Source organism: Artemia franciscana, unplaced genomic scaffold (genome assembly GCF_032884065.1).
Source record: "Artemia franciscana unplaced genomic scaffold, ASM3288406v1 Scaffold_1170, whole genome shotgun sequence".
Taxonomy (NCBI): Eukaryota; Metazoa; Arthropoda; class Branchiopoda; order Anostraca; family Artemiidae; genus Artemia; species Artemia franciscana.
The window spans coordinates 239,473-252,865 of record NW_027062752.1 but is presented as its reverse complement, the minus strand read 5'-3'; the positions used below and the strand labels follow the sequence as shown (position 1 = coordinate 252,865).

Here is a 13,393-nt window from a genome sequence, read left to right as displayed (position 1 = left end):
GGTCGAATCTGGGAAAACGACTTTATCAAGTCAAATTGTGCAGCTCCCTAACACGCCTATCAATTTTCATCGTCCTAGCACGTCCAGAAACACCAAACTCGCCAAATCACTGAACCCCTCCCCCCAAATTCCCCAAAGAGTGCGAATCCAGTACGATTCTATCAATCACGTATCAAGAACATTTGCTTATTCTATCCACCAAGCTTCATCCCGATTCCTACACTCCAAGTGTTTTTCCAAGATTTCCCCCTCCAACTCCCCCCAATGTCAAACGATCTGGTCGGGATTTGAAATAAGAGCTCTGAGACATGAATTCTTTCTAAAAATCAAATTTCATTAAGATCCGATCATCTATTCGTAAGATAAAAATACCCCAATTTTTACGTTTTCCAAGAATTCCGGTTTCCCCCTCCAATTCCCCCCAATGTCACAGGATCTGATCAGAATTTAAAGTAAGAACTTTAAAGCACAAGATCCTTCTAAATATCAAATTTCATTAAGATCTGGTCACCCTTTCGTAAGTTACAAATACCTAAATTTTCAAAACTACCCCCCCTCCAATTCCAACAAAGAGAGCAGATCTGGTCCGGTTATGTCAGTCACGTATCTTAGACAGGTTTTTATTCTTCCCATCCAGTTTCATCCTGATCTCACCGCTTTAAGTATTTTCTAAGATTTCCGGTCCCCCCCAAACTGCCCCCCCCCCCCAATTACGCTTGATCCGGTTGAGATTTAAAATAAGAGATCTGAGTTACGAGGTCCTTCTAAATATGAAGTTTCATGAAGGTCCGATCACTCCTTCGTAAGTTAAAAATACGTCATTTTTTCTTATTTTTCAGAATTAACATCCCCCCCCAATAGATCGGATCCGTTCCAATTATATAAATCACGTATGTAGGACTTCTGCTTATTATTCCCACCAAGTTTCATCCCGATCCCTCCAATCTAAGCGTTTTCCATGATTTTAGGTTCCCCCACCCCAAACTTCCCCCAACGTCACCAGATTCAGTCAGGATTCAAAATAAGAGCTTTGAGACACGATATCCTTCTAAATATCAAATTTCATTGAGATCCGATAACCCGTTCGTAAGTTAATAATACCTCATTTTTTCTAATTTTTCAGAATTAACCCCTCCCCCAACTACCCCAAAGAGAGCGGATCCGTTCCGGTTATGTCAATCATGTATCTAGGACTCGTGATTATTTTTTCCACCAAGTATCATCCCGATCCCTCCACTCTAAGTGTTTTTCAAGTTTTAGGTTTCCCCCTCCCAACTCCCCCCCCCAATGTCACCAGATCTGGTCGGGTTTAGAATAAGGGCTGTGAGCCACGATATCCTTCTAAATATCAAATTTCATTGAGATCTGATCACCTGTTCGTAAGTTAAAAATACCTCATTTTTTCTAATTTTTCAGAAATAACCCCCCCCCCCCAACTATTCCAAAGAGGGCGGATCCGTTCCGTTTATGTCAATCATGTATCTAGCGCTTGTGTTTATTTTTCCCACCAAGTTTCATTCCAATCCCTCCACTCTAAGTGTTTTCCGAGTTTTAGGTTTCCCCCTCCCAACTCCCCCCCCCCTCAGTGTCACCAGATCCGGTCGGGATTTAAAACAAGATCTCCAAGACACGATATCCTTCTAAACATCAAATTTCATTGAGATGCGATCACCCGTTCGTAAGTTAAAAATACCTCATTTTTTCTAATTTTTCAGAGTTACCCCCCCCCCCCAACTACCCCAAAGAGAGTGGATCCGTTCTGATTATGCCAATCATGTATCTGGGACTTGTGCCTATTTTCCCGTCAAGTTTCATCCCGATCCCTCCACTCTAAATGTTTTCCAAGATTTTAGGTTTCTCCCCTCCAACTCCCCCCAATGTCATCAGATCCAGTCGGGATTTAAAATAAGAGCTCTGAGACACAATATCATTCCAAGCATCAAATTTCATTAAGATCCCATCACCCATTCATAAGTTAAAAATACTTCATTTTTTTTATTTTTTCCGAATTAACCGGCCCCCCAATCCCCCCCCCCCAGATGGTCAAATTGGGAATGAGATGGTCAGACAGACAGACCGACAGAATTGGCGATTGCTATATGTCACTTCGTTAATACCAAGTGCCATAAAAATAGGAATTTCGATGCTAAGAGATACATCAAAAGAATCAGATTTTCATGCTGATTTTAAATATATAAGTTTCATCAAATTTAATCTTTGTCATCAAAAGTTAAGAGCCCAAGAAAATTTACCTTATTTTGGAAATTAGGGGGAAACACCCTCTAAAAGTCATATAATTTACGAAAATCACACCATCATATTCAACGTATCATAGAAACCTGCTGTAAAAGTTTCAAGCTCCTATCTACAAAAATGTGGAACTTCGCATTTTTTGACAGAAGACAGATCACGGTTGCGTGTTTATTTTTTATTTATTTTTTTTTCCAGGGGTCATCATATCGACCAAGTGGTCCTAGAATGTCACAAGAGGGCTCATTCTAACGGAAATGAAAAGTTCTAGCGCCCTTTCTAAGTGACCAAAAAATTGGAGGGCATCTAGGCCCCCTCCCATGCTCATTTTTTCCCAAAGTCAACGGATCAAAATTTTGAGATAGCCATTTTGTTCCGCATAGTCGAAAACCATAATAACTATGTGTGTGGGGATGAATTACTCCCCCAAAGTCCCTGGGGGAGGGGCTGCAAGTTACAAACTTTGACCAGTGTTTACATACAGTAATGGTTATTGGGAAGTGCACAGGCGTCTTCAGGGGGATTCTTTTGGTTTGGGGGGTTGGGTTGAGGGGAGGGGGACATGTGGGAGGATCTTTCCTTGGAGGAATATGTCCTGGGGGGAACAGAAACTCAATGAAAAGGGTGCAGGATTTTCTAGCATTACTATAAAAAAAGAACAATGAAAAAATAAACATGAAAAAGTTTTTTCAATTGAAAGTAAGGAGTAGCATTAAAACTTAAAACGAACAGAGATTATTAAGCATATGAGGGGTTCTAAAAATTCTTTAGCATAAAGAGCGAGGTATTTAGGAGGAGATAAATACACCGCTCTTTATGCTGAAGTATTTTTAGTAATTTCAACTACTTATTCTACGGCCTTTCTGATTCAGGGGTCATTCTTAAAGAATTGGGACAAAACTTAAGATTTAGTATAAAGAGCGAGGTATTAACAAGGGGACAAACCCCCTCATATACATAATAAAAATATAAGAATATAAAAGTTTGTTACGTAAGTTAATTCTTAAGTTACGTATATTTTTTACTAATAAAAACATTCGTTAAAAATTAAAAGTTCTAGTTAACTTTTTAAGTAACTGAAAAATTGGAGGGCAACTAAGCCTCCTTCCCCACTCCTTATTTCTCAAAATCTTCTGATCAAAATAAAGAGAAAGCCATTAAGCCAAAAAAAGAATTAGTATGCAAATTTCATTTTAATAATTTGTGTGCAAAAAGCCAAAATCAAACATGCATTAATTCAAAAACATTCAGAAATTAAATAAAAAAAACTAGTTTTTTTAACTGAAAGTAAGGAGCGACATTAAAACTTAAAACGAACAGAAATTACTCCGTATATGAAATGGGTTTTCCCCTCCGTAATCCCTCGCTCTTTACGCTAAAGTTTGACTCTTTGCCACAATTCTAATTTTTCAAAGAATTAAAAACTTTAGCATAAAGAGTGAGGCGTTGAGGAGGGGACAACCCATTTCATATACGGAGTAATTTCTGTTCGTTTTAAGTTTTAATGTCGCTCCTTACTTTCAGTAAAAAAAACTAGTTTTTTTTTATTTAATCAGCATAAAAGCCGATTCTTTTGATGTATCTATTAGTATCAAATATCCATTTTTTAGAGTTTCGTTTACTATTGAACCGAATCGCTCCTTGCTACAGTTCGTTACCATGAACTGTTTGATAACCTTTTTAAGGGTTCTAAAATAAAATTAACGTCGAGCACATGGAGGAGGAGGCAACCCTCTTCATATACGTCATAATTTCTGTTTGTTTAAGTTTTAATGTTGCTCCGTATTTTCAGTTGAAAAGACTTGTTATTTTTTATTTAATTCTGATAGTTTTTAAATAATGCCAGAAAATCAAAGGGAAAATTCCCTTTCCCAAAAGAGAATTCTCAATGGAAAGATCTTTCCACGAGCCTATATGAATACTGTTCAATATGAAATCCCCAGAGGCTTATCCAAGACTTAAGTTTGGGGAGTTATATTTTTGGTGAGGGATAAAAATCTTTGAACATCAAAAATATGAAACTGATATTTAATCTCTCTTGATTTCTGGGAATATCTCTGACCCAAGCTGTTAATATGAGAATAAGAAATGATATTAAACCTCAAAATGAGCAGAACTCATTCTGTATAGGAGGGGATATATCCCCTTCCTCATCTCCGCCTCCGTCTCATGGTTTTAGGGACTTCAGACAATTCTCATTCGATCGGAAATTGAGATTTCTAGTCCTTTTTATAAGTCAATAGTGACTTGAAACCAACCAGCGGTGGGAAGGGTGGTTTTGGGTATTTTCTAGGGAAGGGGCATTTTCGGAAAATGACAGGGTGGAGACATAAAACATAAAAAAGGAAAAATAAATCTGGCTTTAACGGTTTGCGACGTCCGATTTTTTCTGTTTTTGTGACAAAAAACAGAGGTTGTTTGTGAATCATCTTGATAGTGTTTTACATAATTACTTTAAAAAACAAACAATTCCAACAAGTTTGAGCATGTAAAGATTCCAACTTGTGTTTTACCCAATAATATTGCCTCATATTTGTCGAATGTTGAAAAACTGAGTACGGTGGTTCAGTTGCACGGGGGTTCAGTTACAGGAGGATTCAGCTTAACGGGAATACAGTGGAACAGTGGTTCAGTTCAACGGTGATTCAGCTTAACGGGGGTCGTGTGCACGTAGGTTCAGTTGCACGGGGGTTCAGTTACAAGGAGGTTCAATTACACGGGGGTTCAATTACACGGGGGTTCAGCTTCACGGTGGTTCAGATCCACGGGGGTTCAGTTGAAGGGGGATTCAGTTAAATAGTATTGATCTGCACTGTGGTTCAGCTTCACGGACTTTAGATACACCGGGGTTCACTTGCACGGGATTCAGTTGCACGGGGGTTCAGTTCTGCGGTGGTTCAGTTATAGGGGTTCAGTTGCTTGAGGTTGGTTACATGGTAGTAAGTTACACGCATACCGTTTATTTCACTGAGACTAAGCTAACTATCTCTGAATGCAGACAGAGCAGCCAGTTTTACTTTGATCAAGAACTTGAGTGTGGTTGCTATAACGTGTAAGTACATTAGATAAATATAATCAAAATAATTAAATCATAATAATTAATATTAATTAAATAATTTTAATGATAAATTAATAACAGTCAAAAAGAAATTATTAATTAATTAAAAAATTTAAAACAATTCCCTTAAAATAAGAGCCTAAATTTTGCCTGGAAATTCTGTGGAAGAGGGGGGGGGAGAGGCGATAATCAAGATTTTAGTACAATAGCTTAGTAGGCTGACAAAAGAAAAATTGTGAATTCTTGATTTTTTCTGGTTTCCATGGTCTTTATTTTATCCTATTGTTCATACAAGAGTTATTCATGTAAAAATTCACTGCAATTAAACAAGTCTTGAAAGCACTACATAAGCATAGTCCAGCGATTTAAGTGGGAAGCTGAGTTAAATTGGCAATTGATCTTGAGAAAATTTTAAATACTTTCTGAAGACCCTTTTTCTTTCCACGATAAATTTTTCAAAATCAAAAGTACTGGAAAGTTTAATACAAAACTAAAAACAAATAAAACAATCGAAAGAATGCACAGGCATAATTCAATATATTTAGCGATTCCACTTCTGATGTTTCATTTTTACGATACTAACAGTACTTGCCCAATCAAACGTAACCCAACTTTTTTAACCTTGTCCAAATGTGTAGCTCATATTATGCTATATATCTCCCATCAGATTCAGGGTATGAGAATGTCCTAAGATGGAGGTTTCAAGCTCCTATCTGTTGATTTTTGTATTTTTCGTGAGAAGAATGGTAACGGATGCCTGTTTATTTGTTAGTTTTTGTTTGCTTTTTATCGGGGTGATGGTATCGACCCAGTGGCCCTAGAACATCGAGAAAGGGCTCATTTGACCAGAAATTAAAAAAAAAAATAGAGGACAACTAGGCTCCCTTGTGCTGCACAGCACAAAAACTGGAAAAGACATTTTCGATGAAGTAAGTCAAACTATAACAGAAGTAAGTCAAACTATAACAGTCTTGGGTCAAATACTGTTGCTCGTAGAATTGATGATTTAGGAGGCGACATAATTCGGCAAATGAAGGAAAAAACAAAAAGCTTTTGCTGGTATTCTCTTGCTTTGGATGAATCAACTGATGTGTGTGAAACCTCTCAGCTCTTAGTATTTATTCGTGGGGTTGATAGTGAATTTAATGTGACCCAAGAATTAGCATCAGTTCCCAGCATGCACAGCACAATAACTGGAAGACATTTTCAATGAAGTAAGTAAAACTATAATAGAATATAACCTGGAATGGAAACAAGTGCAGTGTGTGACAATTGATGGAGGAGAGAATATGTCTGGGACAAAACGGGGTTTGGTTGGCCAAATTACAACTGCTTGCGAGGTTGGAGGATTCTCAAAACCCATTTTTCTGCATTGCCTTATCCATCAACAAGCATTGTGCCTAAAATATGTTGATATGTCTTGTGTCATGAAACCTTGCTTCTGTGGTTAATTTCATTAGATCTCATGCACTCAACCGTCGCCAGTCTCGTGATTTCTTGAAAGAAATTGATTCGGAGTTTGTTGACTTGCCTTATTATACAGCGGTTAGATGGCATAGTTGTGGAAAGGTTTGGCTGCATTTCTTTGAGCTCAGATCACAAATTTATTTATTTCTCACAGAGAAAAATAAACCTCAGCCATTATTATCAGATTGTGAATGGATTTGGAAATTGGCATTTTTTGCAGATATGACAGGTCATATGAATCACTTCAATCTGAAATTGCAAGGCAAAACAAATTTGATCAGTAACTACTTTGTTCATGTCAAGGCATTCAGAGCAAAACTTGCGCTACTTGAAGGCCAGGTGAAAGTTAAGAATTTTGCTCATATTCCATGTTGTGAAAAATTTCAAAAAGAGAGTAAAGTTGAATTTCCTTCTTCATTTGCAAATTAAATAATCTCAGACTTGAAAAAGCAGTTTCAGGATCGATTTGCTGACCTTGATGCCAAGGAAAATGAAATCAGGCTGCAATGACTGCAATGCTGAAAATCTTTCAACTCTATTTCAAATGGAAATTATTGATCTCCAGGCAGATGACAGACTGAAAGATAAGTATAGAGAAGGAAATCTGATTGAGTTTTATAAATGTCTGCAGCAAGATCAGTTTCCAAATTTGATAAAGTTTGCTTGTAGTTTTGTGTTCATTTTTGGACACAATGACTGAGTCTAGTCATTGGTGGTTAAGCTGTAGAAGGTGAGCATAATATCCAAGAAGCATTCACTTCATTCTTCGGTAGAGTTGGTAAGGATATTGCTTCCATCGTTACTGTATCTCGACATAAGCCGAACTTTAGATCTTACCTCAGGCCGTCTTGTGTTAGGTCTATGTTTCTAAAGCCAGTGACAGTAAGTGAAATTACTAAAATTGTTAATGGCTTGAAAAATTATTTTTGCATCTTTATCTGTCCTTGTACAAGCTTCTTTAAAGTGATCATTCCGAATCAAAAGTCGAATCAAAATGAAAAATTAGATCAAAGTGGGTAGCCCCCCCCCCTAGCTGCAACTTCTGCTGCCAAGCTCTGCCATGGTACCCAGGTGAGCAGCTTCGGCTGCCCCCGCCTTCTTTCACACGGCTCTGTGTAGAATTTTTAACGGTTGTTTCGAAGTTTTTGTTTATGGAGAACTGTATGGATTTTGGACAATGTATTTAGTTCGTCAACATTTTAACGAAAAGTAAAACTAAAATTACAAAAAACCAAATTTTGTAGGTTTACAAAAATTTGTATAATGATTTTAATTCCTGGAAATTTCTACAAATCAAGGTTCCATATTTTATTTTACGGATTTTTTTCATCTTATAATCTAAAGAAAAGAATAAGAAATGCTCTGTTTTATACAAAGTGCGAAATGTTCAAAAGACTTAATTCTTAGTTGCCATAATCCTGTTGGTAATAATTTCTGTTTCGTTTTAAGTTTGACTTAAGGTAGCTAGGTAGGTAGGTATGCAGTTATTTCAACCAAAAAAAGATTACATAAATTATACTACGATACACATTACGCTGCTCAAACAACAACATATAAATGATAACTCATCCATTCAAGATCAAAGAAATACATAAAAAGAAAGAAAAAAAAAACAGACGAAAAACTATGCAGTCTCAAAACAGTTATCTCTCATCTAAAAAAAAAAAAAGAAAAAAAAAGGAGGAATAAATTTTAACCACCATAATTTACAAACTACCTAAAAAATACCTTTTCATTCTTCCTTTAAATAACATAAGTTTTTCAGACCACCTAACACTCTGGGATTGAGTTCCAAATATCAACACCAACATCTTTAAACACAAATCTAGATCTTTTGAAGAAGCAAGCGTTCCGAGCATTTATAGCTTCAACAGTTTCATCATCAATCCAGGGTTTTCGGGGGATATCTTATTCTTTTTTCCTAGTAGGCTTCAAGGGGCAAGGGACTCAATATGGGGTATTTATTCCAAGAAAATTATCGAGGGCACGCGAGGGATTCGATTCCTCATACACTTTCTTCCACGACAGTACGCTTATATGTTCGGGGAACTTACGTAAATTTGGCGGCCAAAGATCTCTTTTAAGTTTACGCCTAGTCTTTTCATAATTCAGGCTCCTTTGCTTTATCATACATGTAACAGGAAGATTGATCAGATCCCGGATGGATATCATCAAGTTTTAAAAAATCTAAATTATAACTATTCAAACATAACAAATCAAAATTAAAATCGCCCATGATTATACAATCATTTTTTTTTTTTCAGACGGAAGCTTACATAAATAATCATCAAATAAATCAAGGAACTCAACCGAGGGAGTACTAGGTGGTTTATAAATCAAACAAATTACTATCTTTTTATCCTTATGAATTACAATTTTTACTCACAAAATTTCAGCCTTGCCTTCAATCCAAAGGCATAAATCATCCAATTTTGTGGGTTTGTGTTCGACCTAAGGTCTTACCACGTCCTTTCAATTTGATTGTCCTGTGTTGTTTTACTACTCTCCTGGGCCGAAAGCGGCTGAAAAAATTATTTTATTGAAAAATTGCATGGCAGTGCTGACTATGTACTATCTAAATACCCATATGCTGGAATTTTCCTCTTAGGTGATGCTATTGAATTAAAACTTGAGTCTACATGTAATACTTTTAGTCTAAAACAAATTGTAGAAGTCCCTACTACCAAAGGCAATTCTACTCTTGATTTAATATGGTCTGTAAATTTCTACAGACCCGTCCCCATTCTTCCCCCTCTCAGAAGTAGTTACCACTTTAGCCTACTCCTATCTCCACTAGCTACAGTTAAACATTCCTTTACTATTACTGAAACCGTCTTTAGACCTCTAATTGACTCAGGACTCTACAATTTTGGCTCTTGGATCACTAGTAAAAATTGGTCCCCTGTGTACCAAACAAATGATGTCGACTTCAAGGCTTTGTCCCTCCAAAATTTATTGAGGAGTAATTATGAAGCCCATTTTCCGGTGAAAAAAATTAAAATATGCTCTACCGATAAACCTTACATTACTGCGACTTTTAAAAAACTAATAAGGAAAAAAATCAATTTGTTCAAGCAAGGACATATCACACAGGCTAAAGATCTAAGAAAGTTCCTGAAGAGAAAATTGAGAAAGGCAGCTTCTGAGTATTACAATAGTAAGGTTAAGGATCTGTATTCTAACAAGCCCAAACAATGATACAGGAAAATTAAAGAGATTTGCGGAAAAAACCCTGTTGAAGTTAATTTTCATCTCCCTGAGCCCCCTTACAAGATAACCAACGATTAGAACCTGCATCTTAAGTCCATAGTACAAAGTCTCCCCCCTTTCACTGGCTCAGGTCAAACTATTCCTCCCTTCACCTCTTTCCCCCAAATTTCTCCCTCTGATGTTGTAAATAAAATCCGAAAGCTCAAAAAATCAAGTACTTGCCCATTAGACATCCCAATTGACTTGATTAAAGCCTTTTCAGACACAATTGCTGGACCTTTATCTGATATTTTTAACCAAATTACAAAATCTGGTAAATTCCCAAATTGCTGAAAACTAGGTTTTATAACACCCATCCCAAAGAAATCTTCCAGTCTGACTATAACCAACATGCGTCTTATTACACTCACTCCAGTTTTTTCTAAGCTTTACGAAGGGTTCCTTTGTGACTGGCTTAAAATTAAAATTATACCACGCATTGACATCCGACAGTTTGGTAATTTAAGAAAAACCTCCACCACCCATTACCTTGTACACTTGATTCACACGATCCTAAGTGAACTAGAGAAACCAAATGTTTGGCTAAACCTGGTTTTAGTCGATTTCCAAAAAGCATTTGACTTGGTTGACCACAATATCCTGATTCGTTTACTACATGATAACTTTGAAATTGACCCACTTTTAGCAAATATTGTTCTATCGTTCCTTTCAAACAGATCACACTACTGTGATGCAAATTTAACCTGAAGGATTTTATTGCATTATAAGCTTAATGGAGCGCTAAAGGCGATTTTATTTTTTTGACCTTGCTTATTTAACCCCAGACCTAAGGAGTGAGAAACGTCAATATTTATTTGTCCTGGTTGTGGTCGATCTTGTGGCAAGGGGATCACCCGGCAATGCACAAAATGTCTCGAGATGTTTCACCCACAGTGTGCAGGCATTTCCCAAATTGAGCGTACAGAAAAACCGAGTTGGATTTGTTTAATCTGTTCAAATAACGACGAAGTTCATGAATCTTGCATCTCTAATAATAATTAAATGAAAAAACTGTAACTTTTAACTGTAGGTAAGGAGCGACATTAAAACTTAAAACGAACAGAAATTACTCCGTATATCAAATGGGTTGTCCCCTCTTCAACGTCTCGCTCTTTACGCTAAAGTTTGACTCTTTGCCACAATTCTACTTTTTAAAACAATTAAAAGCTTTAGCGTAAAGAGCGAGTCGTTGAAGAGGGGACAACCCATTTGATATACGGAGTAATTTCTGTTCGTTTTAAGTTTTAATGTCGCTCCTTACTTAGTTAAAAAAACTATTTTTTCATTTAATTTCTGAACGTTTTTGAATTAATGCATGTTTGATTTTGGCTCTCCACCATAGGACTTGTCCAATCTTATTGAATTTTTTGTATTGAATCAGATTAACAGATTATTAAAATGAAATTTGCATATTGATTCCTTTTTGGCTAAATGGCTTTCTCTTAGTTTTGATCAGACGATTTTGAGAAATAAGGGGTAAGGAAGGAGGCCTAGTTTCCCTCCAATTTTTCGGTTACATGAAAAGGCAACTATAAGTTTTAATTTTTAACCAACATTTCTATTAGTAAAAAATATACGTAACTGGAGAATTAACTTACGTAACAAACTTTTATATTCTTATATTTTTATTATGTATATAAGGGGGTTTGTACCCTCGTTAATGCCTCGCTCTTTACACTAATTTGTAAGTTTTGTCTCAATTCTTTAAGAGTGACCCCTGAATCAGAAAGGCCGTAGAGTAAATAGTTGAAATTACTAAAAATACTTTAGCATAAAAGCGAGGTATTTATCTCCTCCTAAATACCTCGCTATTTATGCTAAAGTATATTTAGAGCCCCTCGTATGCGTAATAATCTCTGTTCGTTTTACGCTTCAATGCTACTCCTTACTTTCTCCTTAATTGAAAAAACTTTTTCATGTTTATTTTTTTATCGTTTTTTTTAGTAGTTTTAGAAAACCCTGTGCCCTTTTCATTGAATTTCTCTTCTCCCATGACATATTTCTCCAAGGAAAGATTTACCCACATAGCCCCCTCCCCTCAGCCCCACCCCCAAAACCAAAAAAATCCCCCTGAAAACGTCTCTATACTTCCCAATAACGATTATTATATGTAAACCCTGGTCAAAGTTTGTAACTTGCAGCCCCTCCCCCAGGGACTGTGGGGGAGTAAGTCATTCCCAAAGACATAGTTATTAAGGTTTTCGACTATGCGGAACAAAATGGCTATCTCGAAATTTTGATCTGTTGACTTTAGAGAAAAAATGAGCGTGGGAGGGGACCTAGGTGCCCTCCAATTTTTTTGGTCACTTAAAAAGGGCACTAGAACTTTTCATTTCCGTTAAAATGAGCCCTCTTGCGACATTCTAGGACCACTTGGTCGATACGATGACCCCTGGGAAAAAAAACAAAAAACAAACAAACAAATAAACACGCATCCGTGATTTGTCTTCTGGCAAAAAATACGAAATTCCACATTTTTGTAGATAGGAGCTTGAAATTTTTGCTATAGGGTTCTCTGACTTTTACGGGGTGTTTCCTCCTATTTTCCAAAATAAAGCAAATTTTCTCAGGCTCGTAACTTTTGATGACAAAGACTAAAGTTGATGAAACTTATATATTTAAAATCAGCATGAAAATCCGATTCTTTTGATGTATATTTTAGCATCAAAATTCCGTTTTTTAGAGTTTCGTTTACTATTGGGCCGGGTCGCTCCTTACTACAGTTCGTTACCACCAACTGTTTGATCCCTGTATATCCCCGATAATCAGCAGTCAAAAATCCATTCCTGCTAATACCAATTTTATAGCCGAAAATTCATGCAGTCAAGGTGTGTGGACCTGTCAATCCAGTCTATTTCAAGACCAAATAACCATCCCACTGAAAGTGACAATATATCTGACTTCACAAACCAGCCACTCAATGCATGCGATTTTGATAAGACTTTTGTGTCAGAGACAGGAATTTCGCATGTCGTAGTTAATTCGATATTATTCTTCGCTCTTGATTCGTTGAAAGCATGAATAAGTGTTGATGAAATATCTAACGCAATGGCAGGATTCTATCGTTTAGAGGAGTTGAATGTACGCTGCTCGCAAGTCTGTGTCGTAAAGCTGGTAGATTGCAAGAAAGGAGAGGAAAAACAGCTGAAAAGACTACTGCCTCGGACATAATGTGTATCATCATAGAACTTGATTCGAAACAGTTAATATGGCCTGTAATCGTCCCACGGAGCTTTAATGAATGTCCAGTATTAAAGCCTGACATCAGCGTTCGGCGTGATAAACTTATTTAAGACTATTCCCAAAAGCTTGAAAAAACACTGTCTTCTATTGAGCGTATCGAATCTAATTTAGAGAAAAAAATTGCGC

The 13,393-nt window shown here is 36.7% G+C and overlaps 1 long non-coding RNA gene across 12 annotated transcripts in view; it reads right to left on the bottom strand.

Moving 5' to 3' along the window:
* Positions 1 to 13,393, bottom strand: part of LOC136042354 (uncharacterized) — a 169,490-nt gene that overhangs the window by 16,305 nt on the left and 139,792 nt on the right. For 9 of the 12 annotated variants that reach the window (XR_010621263.1, XR_010621262.1, XR_010621264.1 and 6 more), the window contains one exon: positions 9,162 to 9,297. The exons of the other annotated variants lie outside the window; for them this stretch is intronic. This is a non-coding gene — a long non-coding RNA (uncharacterized LOC136042354). The remainder of the gene's footprint in view (positions 1 to 9,161; positions 9,298 to 13,393) is intronic. 12 annotated transcript variants of the gene reach the window in all.